This window comes from Mustela lutreola, chromosome 1 (assembly GCF_030435805.1).
Source record: "Mustela lutreola isolate mMusLut2 chromosome 1, mMusLut2.pri, whole genome shotgun sequence".
In the NCBI taxonomy this organism is placed as follows: Eukaryota; Metazoa; Chordata; class Mammalia; order Carnivora; family Mustelidae; genus Mustela; species Mustela lutreola.
In genome coordinates, this window is record NC_081290.1 from 204,964,065 (window position 1) to 204,974,053 (window position 9,989).

Below are 9,989 nucleotides of genomic sequence, written 5' to 3' on the forward strand. Positions count from 1 at the left end.
TATTTATTTGGCAGAAAGAGAGAGAGCACAAGTAGACAGAACAGTAGACAGAGGGAAACAGAGAAGTAGCCTCCCTTGCTGAGCAGGGATTCCCCACATGGGGCTCGATCCCAGGACCCTGAAATCATGACCTAAGCTGAAGGCAGATTCTTGACCAACTGAGCCACCCAGGGGCCCTATACTTACATTTCATAGGACTGTTGGTGAAGAATAAAATGATATCAAGCATATTAAAGATTTACCCAAGTACCTGACAAACAGCAAGTGCTCAGCAAATGTGAACTGTCCTTTTTATACTTCAAGGGAAAAGTGGGGCCAGAGATCCTGGAGGGGAAATGGCACCTGACCCAGGTCTCAGAATGTGTTCCATCCTTGTTCTCCTTCCTGGGGGGCAGTATACAGAAGTGAGAGCAGCATCAGAATGAGGCCCAGGAACCCAGGGCCCCACGCTGTTGTGCTGCTAATTTACCAGGTCCTTTATTCTTTTTTTATTTTTTATATTTTTTATTTTTTATAAACATATATTTTTATCCCCAGGGGTACAGGTCTGTGAAACACCAGGTTTACACACTTCACAGCACTCACCAAAGCACACAACCTCCCCAATGTCCATAATCCCATCCCCTTCTCGCAAACCCCCTCCCCCCAGCAACCCTCAGTTTGTTTTGCGAGATTAAGAGTCACTTATGGTTTGTCTCCCTCCCAATCCCATCTTCTTTCATTTATTCTTCTCGTACCCACTTAAGCCCCCATGTTGCATCACCACTTCCTCATATCAGGGAGATCATATGATAGTTGTCTTTCTCCGCTTGACTTATTTCGCTAAGCATGATACGCTCTAGTTCCATCCATGTTGTCGCAAATGGCAAGATTTCATTTCTTTTGATGGCTGCATAGTATTCCATTGTGTATATATACCACATCTTCTTGATCCATTCATCTGTTGATGGACATCTAGGTTCTTTCCATAGTTTGGCTATTGTGGACATTGCTGCTATAAACATTCGAGTACACGTGCCCCTTTGGATCACTACGTTTGTATCTTTAGGGTAAATACCCAATAGTGCAATTTCTGGGTCATAGGGCAGTTCTATTTTCAACATTTGGAGGAACCTCCATGCTGTTTTCCAGAGAGGTTGCACCAGCTTGCATTCCCACCAACAGTGTAGGAGGGTTCCCCTTTCTCCGCATCCTCGCCAGCATCTGTCATTTCCTGACTTGTTGATTTTAGCCATTCTGACTGGTGTGAGGTGATATCGCATTGTGGTTTTGATTTGTATTTCCCTGATGCCGAGTGATATGGAGCACTTTTTCATGTGTCTGTTGGCCATCTGGATGTCTTCTTTGCAGAAATGTCTGTTCATGTCCTCTGACCATTTCTTGATTGGATTATTTGTTCTTTGGGTGTTGAGTTTGCTAAGTTCTTTATAGATTCTGGACACTAGTCCTTTATCTGATATGTCGTTTGCAAATATCTTCTCCCATTCTGTCAGTTGTCTTTTGATTTTGTTAACTGTTTCCTTTGCTGTGCAAAAGCTTTTGATCTTGATGAAATCCCAATAGTTCATTTTTTCCCTTGCTTCCCTTGCCTTTGGCGTTGTTCCTAGGAAGATGTTGCTGCGGCTGAGGTCGAAGAGGTTGCTGCCTATGTTCTCCTCAAGGATTTTGATGGATTCCTTTCGCACATTGAGGTCCTTCATCCATTTTGAGTCTATTTTTGTGTGTGGTGTAAGGAAATGGTCCAATTTCATTTTTCTGCATGTGGCTGTCCAATTTTCCCAGCACCACTTATTGAAGAGGCTGTCTTTTTTCCATTGGACATTCTTTCCTGCTTTGTCGAAGATTAGTTGACCATAGAGTTGAGGGTCTATTTCTGGGCTCTCTATTCTGTTCCATTGATCTATGGGTCTGTTTTTGTGCCAGTACCATGCTGTCTTGATGATGACAGCTTTGTAATAGAGCTTGAAGTCCGGGATTGTGATGCCACCAACGTTGGCTTTCTTTTTCAATATCCCTTTGGCTATTTGAGGTCTTTTCTGGTTCCATATAAATTTTAGAATTATTTGTTCCATTTCTTTGAAAAAGATGCATGATACTTTGATAGGAATTGCATTAAGTGTGTAGATTGCTTTAGGTAGCATAGACATTTTCACAATATTTATTCTTCCAATCCAGGAGCATGGAACATTTTTCCATTTCTTTGTGTCTTCCTCAATTTCTTTCATGAGTACTTTATAGTTTTCTGAGTATAGATTCTGTGTCTCTTTGGTTAGGTTTATTCCTAGGTATCATATGGTTTTGGGTGCAATTGTAAATGGGATTGACTCCTTAATTTCTCTTTCTTCTGTCTTGCTGTTGGTGTAGAGAAATGCAACTGATTTCTGTGCATTGATTTTATATCCTGACACTTTACTGAATTCCTGTATAAGTTCTAGCAGTTTTGGAGTGGAGTCTTTTGGGTTTTCCACATATAGTATCATATCATCTGCAAAGAGTGATAATTTAACTTCTTCTTTGCCGATTTGGATGCCTTTAATTTCCTTTTGTTCTCTGATTGCTGAAGCTAGGACCTCTAGTACTATGTTGAATAGCAGTGGTGATAATGGACATCCCTGCCGTGTTCCTGACCTTAGCAGAAAAGCTTTCAGTTTTTCTCCATTGAGAATGATATTTGCGGTGGGTTTTTCATAGATGGCTTTGATGATATTGAGGTATGTGCCCTCTATCCCTACACTTTGAAGAGTTTTGATCAGGAAGGGATGCTGTACTTTGTCAAATGCTTTTTCAGCATCTATTGAGAGTATCATATGGTTCTTGTTCTTTCTTTTATTGATGTGTTGTATCACATTGACTGATTTGCGGATGTTGAACCAACCTTGCAGCCCTGGAATAAAATCCTACTTTGTCGTGGTGAATAATCTTTTTAATGTACTGTTGAATCCTATTGGCTAGTATTTTGTTGAGTATTTTCGCATCTGTGTTCATCAAGGATATCGGTCTATAGCTCTCTTTTTTGGTGGGATCCTTGTCTGGTTTTGGGATCAAGGTGATGCTGGCCTCATAAAATGAGTTTGGAAGTTTTCCTTCCATTTCTATTTTTTGGAACAGTTTTAGGAGAATAGGAATTAGTTCTTCTTTAAATGTTTGGTAGAATGCCCCCGGGAAGCCGTCTGGCCCTGGGCTTTTGTTTGTTTGGAGATTTTTAATGACTGTTTCAATCTCCTTACTGGTTATGGGTCTGTTCAGGCTTTCTATTTCTTCCTGGTTCAGTTGTGGTAGTTTATATGTTTCTAGGAATGCATCCATTTCTTCCAGATTGTCTAATTTATTGCCGTAGAGTTGCTCATAGTATGTTCTTATAATAGTTTGTATTTCTTTGGTGTTAGTTGTGATCTCTGCTCTTTCATTCATGATTTTATTTATTTGGGTCCTTTCTCTTTTCTTTTTGATAAGTCGGGCCAGGGGTTTATCAATTTTATTAATTCTTTCAAAGAACCAGCTCCTACTTTCATTGATTTGTTCGATTGTTTTTTTGGTTTCTATTTCATTGATTTCTGCTCTGATCTTTATGATTTCTCTTCTCCTGCTGGGCTTAGGGTTTCTTTCTTGTTCTTTCTCCAGCTCCTTTAGGTGTAGGGTTAGATTGTGTACCTGAGACCTTTCTTGTTTCTTGAGAAAGGCTTGTACCGCTATATATTTTCCTCTCAGGACTGCCTTTGTTGTGTCCCAGAGATTTTGAACCGTTGTATTTTCACTATCATTTGTTTCCATGATTTTTTTCAATTCTTCTTTAATTTCCTGGTTGACCCATTCATTCTTTAGAAGGATGCTGTTTAGTCTCCATGTATTTTGGTTCTTTTTAAACTTCCTTTTGTGGTTGAGTTCTAGCTTTAGAGCATTGTGGTCTGAAAATATGCAGGGAATGATCCCAATCTTTTGATACCGGTTGAGTCCTGATTTAGGACCGAGGATGTGATCTATTCTGGAGAATGTTCCATGTGCACTAGAGAAGAGTGTGTATTCTGTTGCTTTGGGATGAAATGTTCTGAATATATCTGTGATGTCCATCTGGTCCAGTGTGTCATTTAAGGCCTTTATTTCCTTGCTGATCTTTTGCTTGGATGATCTGTCCATTTCAGTGAGGGGAGTGTTAAAGTCCCCTACTATTATTGTATGATTGTTGATGTGTTTCTTTGATTTTGTTATTAATTGGTTTATATAGTTGGCTGCTCCCACGTTGGGGGCATAGATATTTAAAATTGTTAAATCTTCTTGTTGGACAGACCCTTTGAGTATGATATAGTGTCCTTCCTCATCTCTTATTATAGTCTTTGGCTTAAAATCTAATTGATCTGATATAAGGATTGCCACTCCTGCTTTCTTCTGATGTCCATTAGCATGGTAAATTCTTTTCCACCCCCTCATTTTAAATCTGGAGGTGTCTTCGGGCTTAAAATGAGTTTCTTGGAGGCAACATATAGATGGGTTTTGTTTTTTTATCCATTCTGATACCCTGTGTCTTTTGACAGGGGCATTTAGCCCATTCACATTCAGGGTAACTATTGAGAGATATGAATTTAGTGCCATTGTATTGCCTGTAAGGTGACTGTTACTGTATATGGTCTCTGTTCCTTTCTGATCTATCACTTGTAGGCTCTCTCTTTGCTTAGAGGACTCCTTTCAAGATTTCCTGTAGAGCTGGTTTGGTGTTGCAAATTCTTTCAGTTGTTGTTTGTCCTGGAAGCTTTTAATCTCTCCTTCTATTTTCAATGATAGCCTAGCTGGATATAGTATTCTGGGCTGCATGTTTTTCTCATTTAGTGCTCTGAAAATATCATGCCAGCTCTTTCTGGCCTGCCAGGTCCTGTGGACAAGTCAGCTGCCAATCTAATATTTTTACCATTGTATGTTACAGACTTCTTTTCCCGGGCTGCTTTCAGAATTTTCTCTTTGTCACTGAGACTTGTAAATTTTACTATTAGGTGACAGGGTGTGGGCCTATTCTTATTGATTTTGAGGGGGGTTCTCTGAACCTCCTGAATTTTGATGCTCGTTCCCTTTGCCATATTGGGGAAATTCTCCCCAATAATTTTCTCTAGTATACCTTCTGCTCCCCTCTCTCTTTCTTCTTTCTGGAATCCCAATTATTCTAACGTTGTTTCGTCTTATGGTGTCACTTATCTCTCGAATTCTCCCCTCGTGGTCCAGTAGCTGTTTGTCCCTCTTTTGCTCAGCTTCTTTATTTTCGGTCATTTGGTCGTCTATATCACTAATTCTTTCTTCTGCCTCATTTATCCTAGCAGTGAGAGCCTCCATTTTTGATTGCACCTCATTAATAACTTTTTTGATTTCAACTTGGTTAGATTTTATTTCTTTTATTTCTCCAGAAAGGGCTTTTATATCTCTCAAGAGGGTTTCTCTAATATCTTCCATGCCTTTTTCGAGCCTGGCTAGAACCTTGAGAATTGTCATTCTGAACTCTAGATCTGACATATTACCAATGTCTGTATTGATTAGGTCCCTAGCCTTCGGTACTGCCTCTTGTTCTTTTTTTTGTGTTGAATTTTTCCGTCTTGTCATTTTGTCCAGATTAGAGTATATGAAGGGGCAAGTAAAATACTAAAAGGGTGGCAACAACCTCAGGAAAATATGCTTTAACCAAATTAGAAGAGATCCAAAATCGTTAGGGGGGAGAAAGGCGATAAAAAGAGGTTCAAAAAGGAAGAAAGAAAAAAGAAAAGAAAAGAAAAGAAAAGAATTAAAAAAAAACGAAAACACCTAAGAAAAATATAAAAAAGAAAAAATATATATATTAAATAAACTAGTAAAAAATCGTTAAAAAAGAATAAGGTAACAGTTTAAAAAAAAAATTTTACCCGAAGGCGAGAAAAAAAAAAAAACAAAAACTGAAAAAGAAAAAAAATTAAATTAACTGCAAGACTAAAAAAAAAATCACAGGTAAAAAGCCATGAGTTCTGTGCTTTGCTTTCTCCTCCTCTAGAATTCTGCTGCTCTCCTTGGTATTGAAACCGCATTCTTTGGTATGTGAACTTGGTCTCGGCTGGATTTCTTGTTGATCTTCTGGGGGAGGGGCCTGTTGTAGTGATTCTCAAGTGTCTTTGCCCCAGGCGGAATTGCACCGCCCTTACCCGGGGCCGGGGTGAGTAATCCGCTTGGGTTTGCTTTCAGGAGCTTTTGTTCCCTGAGCACTTTCCGTAGAGTTCCGGAGGACGGGAATACAAATGGCGGCCTCCTGGTCTCTGGCCTGGAAGAGAGCCCAGGGCCGCACTCCTCAGTGTGCGCTCAGAGAACCGCGCCCAGTTACTCCCGTCTGCCTGACCTCCGGCTGCGCTCCGAGCTCACCTTGCCTGCGACCGGTTCAAGGTCACCCCTAGCTGCGAGCTTACTGTCGGCTCTGTCTCTGCAGCCAGCTTTCCCATTCCAATACCCGCAAGCTCTGCGACACTCAGACACCCCCGATCCTTCTGTGACCCTGCGGGACCTGAGGCCACGCTGACCCCGTGTGGGCTTTGTACCGGGTAGCCTCTGGAGCGATGTCCCTCAGCGGAACAGACTTTTAAAAGTCCTGATTTTGTGCGCGGTTGCTCTGCCGCTTGCCGGGGGCCGGCCCCTCCCCCCGGGGTCTATCTTCCCGTCGCTTTGGATTCACTTCTCCGCGGGTCCTACCTTTCAGAAAGTGGTTGTTTTTCTGTTTCCAGAATTGCTGTTCTTCTTCTCTTTGATCTGCCGATGGATTTTCAGGTGTTTGCAATCTTTAGATAAGCTATCTAGCTGATCTCCGGCTAGCTGAAGTAGTCTCAGCCTGCTACTTCTCTGCCATCTTGACTCCTCAGGTCCTTTATTCTTGCCTCTTGATTTATTCTCTCTGTATCTCACTTTCTTTGTTTACAAAATGGGTCATTGCTCTCTGATATCATGTGAATATTTGGGGCCTGAAACAACATGGACACAAGAAATTCACAAGACTGAAGGGGTCACAGATGGTACAGACAGGAAGGAGGAACATTCCAGGGAAGCCTCAAAGGTGATGCTGATGGTAGATCCCCATTCCTGTGCTGAAGGTAGCATGAAATCTGTGTCTACAAGGGGAGCAGGAAGAGAGAAGGTGTTAAGATGGAGAGGGCAGGATGTCAAGGGGGTGTTTCAGATTGGAGCACCGGGATGGCAGGACTTTGGACCCCAGCCCTCTGTGCTCTGAGGCAATCCAGTGCGATCCCTCAACCCTCGTGTGTGGACCAATGGGAAATACCTCTTCAAAGTTGATAAGCTGTGCTTTGGACATAAACACATGAGACTGTTCTGTATTTCCACTGGGACACAATGATGAAAGGTTGATTGTTTTCATGTAGGGGAAGAGACCAAGGGCAGCTGTAACAAAATTCAGACAAAGGAGGAGAGCACAGTCCTGCCCCAGAAAAATCTCTAGACTAAGGAGGAAGAAGGTACATTTCACACTGTAAATAGTACATAGACAGCTAAGAATTAATATGATTGCTCAGGGGACTTCTAGGATGTCATGGGAACAAAGCACTGAACAGTGATGAGAAGCCTTGGGCCCACCACTTATCACTTGTACATCCTTGAGCCAGTCTCATAACCTCTCAGAGACTTAGCTATTTGTGAAGCTTTTGGTTCTGCAGAGAGGTGGTTGGCAGGACTCCTAACATCGCTCTTACATGTTGTAAATGTGTCAGTTCTATGACATGTCCCTGGAGCACAGCAACAATTTACAATTTGATGCAGAGGAACTAAGCCTTCCTGTTTGCATACTGGGTTAAATATAGGGAAGAGCAAATGGAGTCTGGTTTTGGAAATTTGTCTTTTCTATAGTTCCCTCTCTTTCACAAGGACTCATAGCTCAAAAAATCATGGCTTAAATCGGAAGTATTTAAATTCTTCCCCGTACTATGACCTTGAGCAAATCCCATGATGATCAATGAGGTGCTAGGGGTTAAAGCTTTCTGTAACTTTGAAAGACCTATGGTGGAGCTTCGATATTATAATCTCTAAAAGCCTGTTGTTTCTCCTCTGGGCATTACCACCACAAGGTGTTAGGCTTGAGCTGCCTGAGTCCATCTTATGGCATCGGAGTGGATCCACAAGCCTGTGCAGGAAAATGGAAAATGCTTCCAGGCTGTTTCCTAAAAGGAAGTTCTCCAGACATTCCTATGACCAGGCAGCTTTCTGGAAACACCACCCCCAAGGTACTGATGGCTCTTCTCTACAAAAAGCTTCTCTGGCCATGCGGGCTAGGTTTTTGAGGAAACCCCTGTCACCTACAGTCCTTTTTGGTCTCCTTTTTGCACTGCCTATCAATATGAGGTTAGAGTTTGTGGTGTCAGGGAACAATTTACATCTGAAGACATATGTGAAATTTTAGCCTAAGGAGAAACTTTTGGCTTAGTGTTGATTAACCCAGCTGGTGGGCCCCTCACATATTATTTCCCCAGTGTTTTTGTGAGGAAGCTGGCCCATTTCTTGGGCTCAATCATTGAATGACAGATTATTTGTCAAAGAACACATCTTTTCATGTACCCTTGTTGAGATTTCCTCAGTCTCCCAGGACCAATTCAAAGGTGAAAACTTTTTTTTTTTTTTTAAAGATGTTATTTATTTATTTGACAGACAGAGATCACAAGTAGGCAGAGAGGCAGGCAGAGAGAGAGGAGGAATCAGACTTCCTGCTGAACAGGGAGCCCAGAACCCTGGGATCATGACCTGAGCCGAAGGCAGAGGCTTAACTGACTGAGCCACCAGGAACCCCAGGTGAAAACTTTTGTACACACACCACCCACCCCTTCCATATCGAACACATGGAAGCATGATGTTTTGCTTATAACTCGATCATAACATTTTCATTTTCTGGCCATATCCTGTTGCCATTTTTGTAAGAGGCTTATCTCCTTCCTAATATTCTGGTTTTCCCTGAGGCCAGGGATCCTCTTCATCTTTTTTGTACCCTCTGCTCTAAACTCTGCTCTGTGTCCATCAGTCATGATGGTCAGCCATGCTCCCTGAGCTCAAGAGGCACTGTAGTTCTTAACATAGCTTTGGGCACATAAGAGTGTCTATTGAGTGGATTCTGAAGGGGTTGTCCTCATTATGGAGGTGAGAAAACAGAGGCCCATTGAGCTTAAGTGACCATTTTAATGTAGGTAAGCATTAGAGGCTAGACACAAATTCAGGTTTTCCAATTCTTTTTTTTTTTTTCCCCAAAGATTCTATTTATTTGTCAGAGAGAGAGAGAGCACAGGCAGACAGAATGGCAGGCAGAGGCAGAGGGACAAGCAGGCTCCCCGCCGAGCAGGGAGCCCGATGTGGGACTCGATCCCAGGACGCTGGGATCATGACCTGAGCCGAAGGCAGCTGCTTAACCAACTGAGCCACCCTGGTGTCCCAGGTTTTCCAATTCTAATGGCAACACTTTTTCTAGCAGAAGAGAATCTGGTAAGGGGTACAATCATTATAAGGCTATGATTATGTTTCTTAGCCTCCTTGGTCAGAAGAAAGCATGGTCTTTTCCACTGTGGCTCCTGGCCTGTCTTTCTATTCCAGCTCAAATATTGCTCATTCTTGAATACAAATCCCAAGGCTAAAACCAGAACTTCCTAACAAGTGGGCATGGTGTTTGGTTGTTCTGAGAACAGGTTCACACATAGGCTGAGATTTGGATTCCTCGTCCCTCCACATTGGGGCTTAGCACTGCCAGGGATCCCAGTATAGGGATCCTGCCTCCAGGCAGCCAATAATAGCCTCATCAATTGATCCTTGCTTGACTTAGTAATTCTACCATACGCCTTGTGTGGCTGCCATAAAATAAAACAGGACAAGGTAAGCATCACCCATACCCAATACATGCACGAGCACACACACACACACACACACACACACACCCCTCCTCTAAATAGCCCTTGGTTGCAGAACACCTCTCCTAGACAGGTCATAGACAGTTTTCCTGGTTGTCTCAC